This window comes from Urocitellus parryii, chromosome 11 (assembly GCF_045843805.1).
Source record: "Urocitellus parryii isolate mUroPar1 chromosome 11, mUroPar1.hap1, whole genome shotgun sequence".
Lineage (NCBI taxonomy): Eukaryota > Metazoa > Chordata > Mammalia > Rodentia > Sciuridae > Urocitellus > Urocitellus parryii.
In genome coordinates this window covers 117,989,118-118,003,497 of record NC_135541.1, presented here as the reverse complement: position 1 = coordinate 118,003,497, position 14,380 = coordinate 117,989,118, and the positions used below count along the sequence as shown (strand labels likewise).

Here is a 14,380-nt window from a genome sequence, read left to right as displayed (position 1 = left end):
TCAGTGATCTGTATAACATCTCCTCTCTCAAAGATTTTTTTCTTTGTCGGTCCTGGTCACTTCCCACCTATTTTATCTCTTATTTTTTTTCTCTATACTCTTGCTCTCTCTCAGCTCCCCCAGACCTCAGCATCCCCCAGGCAGCTCCCAATGGTCTCCATCCTTTCCTCTCTCCTCCTCAGACCTTGTCTTTCACCTTTAGGCAGGAGAGGTCTGTCTGTTGGTTGAATAAGGAAGTTAGAAGACAGGTCTGTGGGTAGGTTTGTTTAGAACACAAATCAAAGGCCAACTTCTCTGAGAGAAAGAAGTAGCATCTGCAAGGGCCATGCTGTTCCTGCTACTCCCCTTGCTCGCTGCTCTCTTCCCAGGTGGTGACAGTGAAGGTGGTAAGAACTGAGGTATCTGACCAGATGTGTGTGTGTGTGTGTGTGTGTGTGTGTGTGTGTGTGTGTGTTTGTGTCTGTGTTGATGGCAGTTTCCCCTGCACACACCTGGAGAGAACGAGGGCCAAGCTGGCCCCATTCTGCTTGTTCTTACTCAAGCCCTCTGTGCTGTCATGGAGGATGTTGATGGAGCATGGGACCCTGGGGGCCAGCAGACGTCAGCTAAGGTGACGGTGGCTCTCCACTTTTCCAGATTCTGAGTCTCCCCACTCTGGCACCTTTCTGTTCCCAGTCTCTCTCCCAATGTCACATTCCCCACTTTCTACCTGTTCTTCATCCCAGGGTTTGAGGAGCCTGTCTCCTACCATCTCCTCCAGACGTCGTCCTTTCACAACCATTCCTGGGTACATCTGGGCTCAGGCTGGTTGGGGGAGCTGCAGACTCACAGCTGGAACAGCAGCTCGGGTGCCTTCATTTTCCTGTATCCCTGGTCCAGGGGCAACTTCAGTAACAGGGAGTTGGTGGATCTGGAAAGGTTTCTCCGGGTAAACTCCATTGGAATTCAGGAATTTTACACTAATTACTTCATGTCTGAAGGTGAGTTTAGTTCCATTGCTGGGGAGAAGAAAGGTAGGAGGGGGGATGTCTCAGTGACCTTTTTGATCTGTGGTGCTGGGGATTGACCCCAGCCTTGTGCATGTGAGGCAAGCTCTCTATATACTGAGCTGTATCCTCAGCCCTCAGTGAACTTCTTATTCCTGTAGTAAACAGCCTACGCTGTTCCCAATCTTACTCCACTCTCTTGAGCATAAAACTGCAACCACACTCTGGGAAAGTGCTATACACCAGAACCCAATTCTTCAAAAACTTCAGTTTTTGCCATTTGTAAACTGCTCCCTCATTGCCTGCAGGGCTGTGTGTTACCGTCTCCCCTCAGAGGCATCCTGTGGCCACCCTTTTCCCCAGTAATCAGCCAGGTGCCTTCAGCTTCCTCACTCTTTGGTTGACTCCTTAAAGTGTGACTTTCTCTCCCATTTAATTCTTCAGTCATCCCCATCTAAACTGCTATGGTTACCATGGATATGTTCACCCTGGTTAGGTAAGGTCTCAGCTCTCTCACATGAAGTCCTTCACCCCCCACCATCACTAGCACCTTTGAACAATCCCCTCCCTTCCTCATATTATCATCTCTTCCTCCACCTCCAGCTCCTACCAGTTCCCCTTTCTGTGAACCTCTGACCAAACCACACTGGGGTCCTTCCCCTAAACTTCCCAAACTCCCTTTTGCTTCTGTTGTCTTTTGCTTTAATCTCATCCCATTTTCTTACTTTTCTCCTCTAATTCATTACTCTTCTTCCCCAGATCCCTTTGATCTACAGATTGCAACAGGCTGTGAACTGCATTCTGGGAAGGGCTTCCTAGGCTTCAAGCAGGTAGCTATCCAAGGATCTGTTTTCATGAGCTTCCAGAATGAAACATGGTTACCATCTCAAGAGGGTGGAAGAAAGGCCCAGAAAGTCTGTGAACTGCTCAGTCAGAACCAAGACTACACACAGAGGTTACAGAGGCTCCTCAGTGAACCTGCCCCCATTTCACCTTGGGTCTTTTTGATGCAGGGAAGGCTTATCTCCAGTGACAAGGTCAGTCTTGTAGCCCATCTCAAAGAATTTTTCTCGGTGATTCATGGGAAGATGGCGGCTGGGAATGAGTGAGCCGCTCTGTGCTCCGCGCCACCGCCGCCACAGCGTATGTTGCTGCTTCTTAAAAGAAGAAGTAAAGATCATCAAAGGACATCTGTCGACAAGGATTCAGCACCGTGTCAAGAAAAGGGCCTAGATGGAGTGAATCCGCCACGACTTCAGCTCGAGCATATCACACTAATTGGAGGAGGATCACAGCCACTACCTGCCCTGAAAGGGTGATTTTTCAACTATACAAGAGCAATATAATTAAATAGAGGGGGAAAATATCAAAGACACAACAATTTCACCAAGCAGAAAGAAACGCCAGCAGTATGAAACGACAAGGAAAGAAAGGACCACAGGCAATGCAGGTCAACTCAACTTTAGAAGAGGTAATAGCTGCAACAGATGGAATGTCAGATAGAGAGCACAGGACATACATGCTTCAGATGATCTGGAGTCTCAAGGAAGACATGAGACAGCAAAATCAGACAATGAAAGATCATATTGACAAGAAAATCCAGGAAATAAAAGATCAATTTCACAGGGAGATAGAGGTAATAAAAAACAAACAAATAGAAATACTAGAGATGCAGGAATCAATAAACCAACTTAAAAACTCAATTGAGAATACTACCAGCAGAGTTGATCACTTAGAAGATAGAACATCAGACAATGAAGACAGAATATTTCAACTTGAAAAGAACATAGATAGCTCAGCAAGTCTACTAAGAAACCATGAGCAGAACATTCAAGAGCTATGGGATAATATCAAAAGACCAAACTTAAGAGTCATTGGGATACAGGAAGGCACAGAGCTCCAAACCAAAGGATTAAGCAATCTATTCAGTGAAATAATACAAGAAAACTTCCCAGACTTGAAGAATGAGACAGAATCCCAAATCCTAGAAGCCTACAGGACGCCGAATGTGCAAAATCATAAGAGATCCACACCTAGACACATTATAATGAAGATGTCCAACATACAGAATAAGGAGAGAATTTTAAAAGCTACAAGGGAAAGGAAGCAGATTACATTTAGGGGTAAACCAATCAGGATAACAGCTGATCTCTCAACACAGACTCTAAAAGCTAGAAGATCCTGGAATAACATATTTCAAACGCTTAAAGAAAATGGATTCCAACCAAGAATCGTGTATCCGGCGAAATTAAGCTTCAGATTAGAAGATGAAATGAAAACCTTCCACGATAAACAAAAGTTAAAAGAATTCGCAGCTAGAAAACCATCTCTTCAAAAAATCCTTGGCAAAACATTACAGGAAGAGGAAATGGAAAATAACATTGATAACCAACAATGGGAGGTAGGACACTAAAGGGGGGAAAGTAGTCAAAGAGGATAACAAATCAGGTATAGTAACATCAATAAACAAATATGGATAGAAGAACAAACCATATCTCAATAATAACCCTAAATGTTAATGGCTTAAACTCACCAATTAAGAGACACAGGCTAGTAGAATGGATCACAAAACAAGACCCAACAATATGCTGTCTACAGGAGACGCATCTGATAGGAAAAGATGTACATAGACTGAAGGTGAAAGGTTGGGAAAAATCATATCACTCATATGGACCACAGAAATAAGCAGGAGTGTCCATACTCATATCTAATAAAATAGATTTCAAGCCAAAGCTAATCAAAAGGGATAAAGAAGGACACTTCATACTGCTCAAGGGAACCATACACCAACAAGACATAACAATCATAAATATATATGCCCAAAATAATGGTGCAGCCGTGTTCATCAAGCAAACTCTTCTCAAGTTCAAGAGTCTAATAGACCACCATACAATAATCATGGGAGACTTCAACACACCTCTCTCACCACTGGACAGATCTTCCAAACAAAAGTTAAATAAGGAAACTATAGAACTCAATAACGCAATTAACAACCTAGACTTAATTGACATATATAGACTATACCACCCAACATCAAGTTGCTACACTTTTTTCTCAGCAGCACATGGAACCTTCTCAAAAATAGACCATATACTATGTCACAGGGCAACTCTTAGACAATACAAAGAGGTAGAGATAATACCATGCATCTTGTCTGATCATAATGGAATGAAACTGAAAATCAATGATAAAAGAAGAAAGGAAAAATCAAACATCACCTGGAGAATGAACAATAGGTTGCTGAGTGATCAATGGGTTTTAGAAGACATCAAGGAGGAAATTAAAAAATTCCTAGAGTTAAATGAAAACACAGACACAACATATCGGAATCTATGGGACACATTGAAAGCAGTTCTAAGAGGAAAATTCATTGCTTGGAGTTCATTCCTCAAAAAAAGAAAAAACCAACAAATAAATGATCTCATACTTCATCTCAAAATCCTAGAAAAAGAAGAGCAAAACAACAGCAAAAGAAGTAGAAGGCAAGAAATAATTAAAATCAGAGCTGAAATTAATGAAATTGAAACAAAAGAAACAATTGAAAAAATTGACAAAACTAAAAGCTGGTTCTTTGAAAAAATAAATAAAATTGACAGACCCTTAGCCATGCTAACGAAGAGAAGAAGAGAGAGAACCCAAATTACTAGCATACGGGATGAAAAAGGCAATATCACAACAGACACTTCAGAAATACAGAAGATAATAAGAAAGTACTTTGAATCCTTATACTCCAATAAAATAGAAGATAGTGAAGGCATAGATAAATTCCTTGAGTCTTATGATCTGCCCAGATTGAGCCAGGAGGATATAGACAACCTATACAGACCAATAACAATAGAGGAAATAGAAGAAACCATCAAAAGACTACCAACTAAGAAAAGCCCAGGACCGGATGGGTATACAGCAGAGTTTTACAAAACCTTTAAAGAGGAACTAACACCAATACTTTTCAAGCTATTTCAGGAAATAGAAAAAGAGGGAGAACTTCCAAATTCGTTCTACGAGGCCAACATCACCCTGATTCCGAAACCAGACAAAGACACTTCAAAGAAAGAAAACTACAGACCAATATCTCTAATGAACCTTGATGCAAAAATCCTCAATAAAATTCTGGCGAATCGGATTCAAATACATATCAAAAAAATTATACACCATGATCAAGTAGGATTCATCCCTGGTATGCAAGGTTGGTTCAATATACGGAAATCAATAAATGTTATCCACCACATCAATAGACTTAAAAACAAGAACCATATGATCATCTCGATAGATGCAGAAAAAGCTTTCGACAAAGTACAGCATCCCTTTATGTTCAAAACTCTAGAAAAATTAGGGATAACTGGATCATACCTCAACATTGTAAAAGCAATCTATGATAAGCCACAGGCCAGCATCATTCTGAATGGAGAAAAATTGAAGGCATTCCCTCTAAGATCTGGTACAAGACAGGGATGCCCTCTCTCGCCACTTCTGTTCAACATAGTCCTCGAAACACTGGCCAGAGCAATTAGGCAGACGAAAGAAATTAAAGGCATAAAAATAGGAAAAGAAGAACTTAAATTATCACTATTTGCAGATGATATGATTCTATACCTAGCAGACCCAAAAGGGTCCACAAAGAAGCTATTAGAGCTAATAAATGAATTCAGCAAAGTGGCAGGATATAAGATCAACACGCATAAATCAAAGGCATTCCTGTATATCAGCGACAAATCCTCTGAAACGGAAATGAGGACAACTACTCCATTCACAATATCCCCCCAAAAAATAAAATACTTGGGAATCAACCTAACAAAAGAGGTGAAAGATTTATACAATGAAAATTACAGAACCCTAAAGAAAGACATAGAAGACCTTAGAAGATGGAAAAATATACCCTGCTCATGGATAGGCAGAACTAACATCATCAAAATGGCGATATTACCAAAAGTCCTATATAAGTTCAATGCAATGCCAATCAAAATCCCAACAGCATATCTTATAGAAATCGATAAAAGAATCATGAAATTCATATGGAATAATAAAAGACCCAGAATAGCAAAAACAATACTAAGCAGGAAGTGTGAATCAGGCGGTATAGCGATACCAGACTTCAAACTATACTACAGAGCAATAGTAACAAAAACAGCATCGTACTGGTACCAAAACAGGCGGGTGGACCAATGGTACAGAATAGAGGACACAGTAACCAATCCACAAAACTACAACTATCTTATTTTTGATAAAGGGGCTAAAAGCATGCAATGGAGGAAGGATAGCATCTTCAACAAATGGTGCTGGGAAAACTGGAAATCCATTTGCACCAAAATGAATCTGAATCCCTATCTCTCACCGTGCACAAAAGTTAACTCAAAATGGATCAAGGAGCTTGATATTAAATCAGAGACACGGCATCTGATAGAAGAAAAAGTTGGTTATGATCTACACGCTGTGGGATCGGGCTCCAAATTCCTCAATAGGACACCCATAGCGCTAGAGTTAACAAATAGAATCAACAAATGGGACTTACTCAAACTAAAAAGTTTTTTCTCAGCAAAAGAAACAATAAGAGAGATAAACAGGGAGCCTACATCCTGGGAACAAATCTTTACTCCACACACTTCAGATAGAGCCCTAATAACCAGAATATACAAAGAACTCAAAAAATTAGACAATAAGATAACAAATAACCCAATCAATAAATGGGCCAAGGACCTGAACAGACACTTCTCAGAGGAGGACATACAATCAATCAACACGTACATGAAAAAATGCTCACCATCGCTAGCAGTCAGAGAAATGCAAATCAAAACTACCCTAAGATACCATCTCACTCCAGTAAGACTGGCAGCCATTAGGAAGTCAAACAACAATAAGTGCTGGAGAGGATGCGGGGAAAAGGGCACTCTTGTTCATTGCTGGTGGGACTGCAAATTGGTGCAGCCAATTTGGAAAGCAGTATGGAGATTTCTCGGAAAGCTGGGAATGGAACCACCATTCGACCCAGCTATTCCCCTTCTCGGTCTATTCCCTAAAGCCCTAACAAGAGCATGCTACAGGGACACTGCTACATCGATGTTCATAGCAGCTCAATTCATGATAGCAAGACTGTGGAACCAGCCTAGATGCCCTTCAATAGATGAATGGATAAAAAAATGTGGCATTTATATACTATGGAGTATTATTCTGCATTAAAAAATGACAAAATCATAGAATTTGGAGGGAAATGGATGGCATTAGAGCAGATTATGCTAAGTGAAGCTAGTCAATCTTTAAAAAACAAATACCAAATGACTCCTTTGATATAAGGGGAGTAAACAAGGACAGGGTAGGGACGAAGAGCTTGAGAAGAAGATTTACATTAAACAGGGATGAGAGGTGGGAGGGAAAGGGAGTGAGAAGGGAAATTGCATGGAAATGGAAGGCGATCCTCAGGGATATACAAAATGTCATACAAGAGGAAAGGAGGGGTAAGACAAGATAATACAAATGGAAGAAATGATTTACAGTAGAAGGGGTAGAGAGAGAAAAGGGGAGGGGAGGGGAGGGGAGGGGAGGGGAGGGGGGATAGTAGAGAATAGGACAGACATCAGAATACATCAGACACTAGAAAGGCAATATGTCAATCAATGGAAGGGAAACTGATGTGATACAACAATTTGTATACGGGGTAAAAGGGGGAGTTCATAATCCACGTGAATCAAACCGTGTAATATGATGTATTAAGAACTATGTAATGTTATGAACGACCAATAAAAAAAAAATTAAAAAAAAAAAGAATTTTTCTCTTTTAAAGTCAAATTCAGGATCAAAAGAGGATATCCAGTGACATTTCCAGAAGGAGAAAAATATATCCATATAGTCTCATGCGGAGTTCTGAACCTCTCAGTGTATGTTAGAGTCTGTGTCTGGATGTGTTTTCTGTCGTTTGCAGTGAAGCCTGAGGCCTGGCTGTCCAGTGGCCCCAGCCCTGGGCCTGGCCGTCTCCTGCTGGTGTGCCACGTGTCTGGCTTCTACCCAAAGCCCATGTGGGTGATGTGGATGCGAGGTGGGCAGGAGCAGCAGGGCACTCAGAGAGGTGACATCCTGCCCAATGCTGATGGGACGTGGTATCTCCAAGCAACTCTGGATGTGGCAGCTGGGGAGGCGGCTGGCCTGGCCTGCAGGGTGAAGCACAGCAGCCTAGGAGGGCAGGACCTCGTCCTCTACTGGGGTGGTAAGAGTGGGACCCAGGCTGGAGATGGGGGGAGGTGGTCTGCTATAGCAGAGCTTGAGGGCCAGCTAAAAATTTGGGAGATTAAGAATTTTAGACCTAAAAGAACACAAATATTTTAATCAAAGGAATGGAAGAATTAAATATGAGGGATCTGTAATGCAGAAAGTTGTAGGATAGAAGAAGGATTCCTCTCTGAAGAGGGATAAGAATAAAATAGGAGGAATGATTGGTGCAGTAGAAACTCAAAGAAAACAGTTAATCCACCAAATGGGGAGCTCATGGGGTAAAACAGGGAATGGATTGAAAACAAATTCCTGGTGTCCCCTTGAATCTGCAGCACCTCCTAGTGCCCTGGGCTGGATCCTCTTGGCTGTGATAGTGGCCCTGGCTCTTCTGACAGGTCTTGGATTTTGGTTTAGGAAACGCTGGTGAGTTTTGTATCCATCTGTCCTGTTCATCCCTCCTCCCCATGGTCTTCCCTTCTTTTTTTACTTTTTCCTCACTTTCCTTCTCCTCTCAGCCCCATTCCCATTTTCTGCTCAGTTCTCGCCTCCACCTCATGAAGGTCTGTTATTTCTCTGTTCTCATTTGGTTCACGTAGGACACACTGTGAAGCTCCCTGCAGTGCTGTCCCTTTGAAGTGAGGACCCAGCTACCCAGGTGCTCAGTCTACACCTGGACACCATTTGGTGATGACATCACTTCAACTGTCTTTGAAACCTTTGTAATTAATCTGGTTCATGTTCAGTTACCAATCTATGATCAATGTAATCTTGCAGGATGTGCTGTTCAGAACTGGCTTCTGGGACTTTACCTCTGAATGGAATAGGAACCTAGCAACCTTTCTGGGTTATACATAATGGATCATCAGATGAATTCCAGGTGTCACTTCCTCCAGGGGTCCTTCCTTGATCCATAGTGAGAAGCCATCTCTCCTCCATCTGTGCATCCCCATATGTCAACTGTGCCCTTCACTGTCCACTTCTGTGGCAGTTGTGAAGCTTTGTTTCTTCCTTCAGTTTTTAGAACAGAGAGCAAAGCACGTGCTTTTGAAGTATCTGCATCCCTGGTGAAGTGTCTGGAAAAAAAACTGTGTTGAATTTATGTAAGATTTGCAGTTTTTTGTTGTTGTTATTGTTGTTAAATTCTCTGCCTTTGTGTCACCTGCGTTGTAGTTGAGACATTTTGTGCCCAACTTCAATTCTTGCTTGGCCAAGAGATTTTATGCTTTCCTAATTCTACAGTTTTTTTCTCTGAGCCTCTGAGAGTAAATACAATGTTGCCTCTTACTGATTCTGTTATTCAATTAGGGAAGTATTAGTGTGAAACTGTTGTTCCAAGTGCTCTAAACTAAAAGATCAGGGAAGGATGAAGGTTTTCCATATTCTGTGTGGTTTATGGTCAAACAGCAGATTTATTACAATGCAGTTTGGTAGAAATGTAAACTCTGTGGCCTGAATTATAATTTCATTTTAACAGAATCATCAGAAGATTGATCAATGCATTGAAGGTTGAGAGGCACCTCATGGTGGTGATACCTGAAATATGGCCCAAGGGCATCACTGAAGAGAGAATAAAAAATGAGCAGTCAAAATGATGCTCTTCAGGGCCGACATAGGTCCAGGTGAGTAAGGTGCATTCTCAGCAGTTATGTTCTCTACAGTTACAGCTGCAAACACTGTTAGTGAGCACTGAGCCATGCTCCTAGGATAAATAGAGGGTTAGGTGCCTTTGAGTTTCTGTTCACAATATTATGTTAGCTGATGAATATGTAACCTTGTTTTTATGTATTGTGTTTAAAAATCTTATTTAATATATATATTTACAAGTAATTCATTGTATGCAGTATTTCTTTTAAAAAATATCTGAGTAGTGTTTAACAGTTTCCTGACCCTGGTTAATGTGATCATAGATTTCAATGGCTTTCAACTTTCCTACAGTACTGTCTACCATTGTGAACAAAATCGGTCATCATCTCAAGACACTCCAAATTTATTTTTCATCATAGATTTATCACAGCATAGATGTTACTTTACAAAGTAGTTTCTCCTACTAATCATCAGATTTCATCTTTCTTTTTCCAGTGTATTGCATTGTTTATTCATTAACATGGAATCTCAGACAATAGCACTATAACTGTAACAAAGCTCATGAAAAAAAATACTTCCTCTGTAATACACATCAGAGTCTTTTCAGTTTAAGAACATTAGGTAGCATTTTAGAGATGTGTTTGGGGTCATTTTATTTGGCAAAATCAGTAACAAAGAGCACAAAAGTTTGAAAAATGCGTCACTGGGCAGACCACACAAAGGATGCTCATCCTGCAGTGAGAAGTGAAACCTGAAGACAAAACATCACATTTTTTGACTTTCATAGGAAATGTGTTCTTCATTTGACTCCCATTTTGTACCACTCTGTACATATCCATGAATGACCACAAAAGCACTCTGAGTACTTATTGCAGTAAGTTACAAATATCCACAGGTAGAGAAATTCAGAAGTCCTAACTAATGGGGTTGTATTAATGACCTCAACTGGCAGTTAGTCAAGACCTCCATGAGCAGACTTCAATACTTTAAAAATTATAAAGTATTTTTATGGTTCAACAAACAGTTCTTAGGCACCTACTGTACATTCACTAAGCAGCAGGTGCATATTGAGTTTAAAGTAATGGAAGGAAAAAAAATCATCACTGTGTTCTGAGCTTGAAATTTTTGCTTACCCAATTTGGTTGTGCAGTTTATTATTTTCATTGTTTCTTTCTTTGCTTCCTGGAAGAATTAGTTGAGATGAACTTGAGGAAAAGGACTTAGCCTTATTTCATTTAGGAAGAAGAGAAAATGGAACCCAGGGCCAGGGGACTGCACAGCTAAGAAAATTCCCCATGGATTTCCTCCAGAGACATTCATTGAAGTATCCCTTGTCCTTCCTTCCTTCATCACGCATCTAACTCTTACTAGTTGTATGAAAAATATACCTACTGAAAACTGAGAGTAATTCCAAAGTACAGGACAATAATCGGAAAAAGAAGTTGTGATGAGAGAAGAGGAAAAGGTAAAAACATGGGAGAGGGAGAATAAATGCTGGGACAGCTGAAGTCTTTTTAATTGGATTGGACATGACTGGCTACTAACCATGTAGCTTCCAGTCCACTGTCTCACATTTGTATGGCAGCAATGGGGTTTCAGTTGCTTGACTTCACTCAGCACCGACGATCAGCACAAGACAATCACGAGGTCCCAATATGACAGGCTAAAGAACACAGGTAATCTATAAATCAAGACAAACATCAGAGACCCATTTACATTTGGTCGAAGGGGTGAGGCAGTGTATGCACCTGTCCTAAGGTGGCTGGCTCAGTTCATGTGCAGCCCGATTTTCACATTTGATGGTGGGGAAAGAGATGCTCTTTCTTGTTTTGGATGTTATCATGCTGGGTAGAATTTCCCCAAGTCATTTTTCAGCACTGAGAAACAAATCTAGGGATGAAATCATACAGACCAGAAGTTAGAGGAAACAAACTCACAGATAGTCCTGATGCACTGTAACCAAACCTGCATGACCCTGGGTTTCTCAGTCCTATTGGCCAATATGCTTCCTTGAGGTTTCTCAGGTCATCAAGTTGGGGTCCTCTTGTTGGAGACTGAAATCGTCCTGCTAGATGCACACAGACGTCAGGGGACTCAGCTGATCTCTACTTTTGGTTGCAAGATCCTTTTATTTCCTTCTTCCTCCTACTTTCTTCCTGAAGTTGGCTATTTCTTAAAACATATTTATTTTATTTTATTTTTTAAAATACAATTCCCTATCTTTTTCAACTTTTATACTGCTTTGGTTTTAACTGTGGCATGTGGATTGGTCCCTCTCTGGGACATTTCATGAATTTTTGTCAAAACACTGACCAGGAACAAAAGTGGTGGTTATGCTCCTGGGGAAGTGAGTGATTTTGAAAAGGTTCCTTATTTTTTTCTTCAGTTATATTAAGGCACGATATTTTCTGTCAGTGTTTTGAAGGATGAAAAGATAATTTTGCACAAGCATTAATAAGAAGATTAAAACTTTACAAAATAAACAAATTATGTGAATAACCCATTCACAGATGAAAACCCTTAAAGATGAAGGTATATAAATGATACTCAAATGCACTAGTCATTAGAGAAGTGAAAATTAAAAGAAAGTGTTATTTTACATTACCAACTGGGGAAAATCAGAAATCCAGAGAAACCCAGTGTATGAAGGAATGGGTAATAATTGGGACTCCCCCTGCATTGATGTGGTGAAGTGATTAGGGAGAGCTTGTGGCAGTGTCTTATCTATGTTGTGCTTGAAATCCCACTTCTGAACATAATGTCTCCTCAGTTCCATGATGGAACATACAATGCTGTTTGTCACAACAATTTAGTGGTCATGAGGTGCTGATAGCATACCTGATATGTTTACCCTGTGGTAAACACGTTACCAGTTTAGTGAAATGTGGTAGATGCACACTGTAGGGTCCTGTGTAGAGGCCAGACACTGGCTAGACGTAGAGTGGTGTGGGAAGGTCTTTAAGAGCATGGTAAATGAAGTGCATTATGCGCGAAGCATTGTTTTCTAATACTGTGTTACAATTCGAGTTTTACACAAAAGCAACACATTTTAGAAGACCATAGATATAGAAGGATGATACATTAATAAATTAAAATGGGAAAGGAAAAAACTGGGATAAAAAATCAAATAGTTTGAATAGTTAAATATAAGAAATATGACTGGGAGGGGGAATAGGAAAAGGAAAGCGTGGAATGAACCTGACACAATTTTCCATATACACATGTGACTCCGCCACAGTGAATCTCACCATCATGTACATCCACAAGACCTGGACCCAAATTAAAATAAGATATATTCTATGCTCATATAATTATATCAAAATGGATTTTACTGTCATGTATAACTAAAAAGAATCAATAAAAATGTGAGAAGGGCATTAGAGTGAATGATACTTATGAGGAAAATAACTAATTCAGGAAAATTATAATCAGTAGTTAAGATTCCAAATACAGAACACAATGCACAAAAATGTTGGAAAATAATTATGCTCTGTAGGAAAGAGTCTGAACTGGACTAACAAATTGTGCTAGGGATACTTTCTCAAGGAAAAACAATAAATGTATAATGTCATATAAAATATTTCGATTTCTAAATACAGAATAAAGTACCTGCAACATCAAAGCTGTCTGGTTGGTAATGTCAGGGTTTTTACAAACATTATGAAAGACCATAAAGTAGATTATTTTTTATATTTCCCAATGGTGGCATTAGTGATTAAAACAAAGTTTAACATCCTTATAACTTAAAAATGTGAAGGCTTAAGTCCTTGAACAGCTTACAACTACCAACTGGCTTACAAATCCATTATTCAATTTATAATAATTTATAGTTCCAAAAATTACTTACAAAATATGCATATGATATTAAAATTTATCAGTAAAAATATCAGAATAGAGTCCAGGGGAATATACTGCCAATAAAATAAAGATAAAGCTTAAAAAATAAGGCCTATGATACCTTATTCACTAGTTGTATGTGGGTCACAATTATTAGAGGACCATAAGATGATTAAGACAGGCTCATTCACATATTCACAGAGTCTGGAAGAAACAGACAATTATTTGCTCAGGAGAAATGTCCTGGTCCTGAGTCCACATGGAGATTTTCCCCATCAACTCTTGTACAGGAGGAACTATTTGATACCATGAACAACATTCTCAGGAGAGTTGTTTTAGTAAATTTTATGAGATTCATAGTACTGCGTGATACTGTCTCTTAAGGAACATGATTATATTAGTCTGAAGTAAGAATTAGAAAAAGTAATTTTATACAGCACAACTAGACCTGGACCTGAGATGCAACTATCTGGTTTTCTGACCTTTCTTTGAGATCACTGACTCTCTTCACAATGTGTACTGCTGTTCAGACCATCTATGTTCCTGTTTTCTAGAACTGGTTCTGTGATTTTTTAAAAAAATTGCATTCACTTTATGGAATTCCCCATATTACACATTTATTTCATTTTTTTTTTTGGTTATAAATTTTCAAGTGTATTTATGACACTAACTTTTAAAATCATTTTGTATTGGGGATTGAACTCACGGGAACTTATCCACTGAGCCACAACCTCAGACCTTTTTGTATTTTATTTAGAGATAGGGTCTTGCTA

At 39.7% G+C, this 14,380-nt stretch overlaps 1 pseudogene; it reads left to right on the top strand.

The window, feature by feature from the left end:
- The first annotated feature begins 325 nt into the window (after positions 1–325).
- On the top strand, positions 326–8,825 carry LOC113177362 (T-cell surface glycoprotein CD1a-like; annotated as a pseudogene).
- The last annotated feature ends 5,555 nt before the right edge of the window (positions 8,826–14,380 follow it).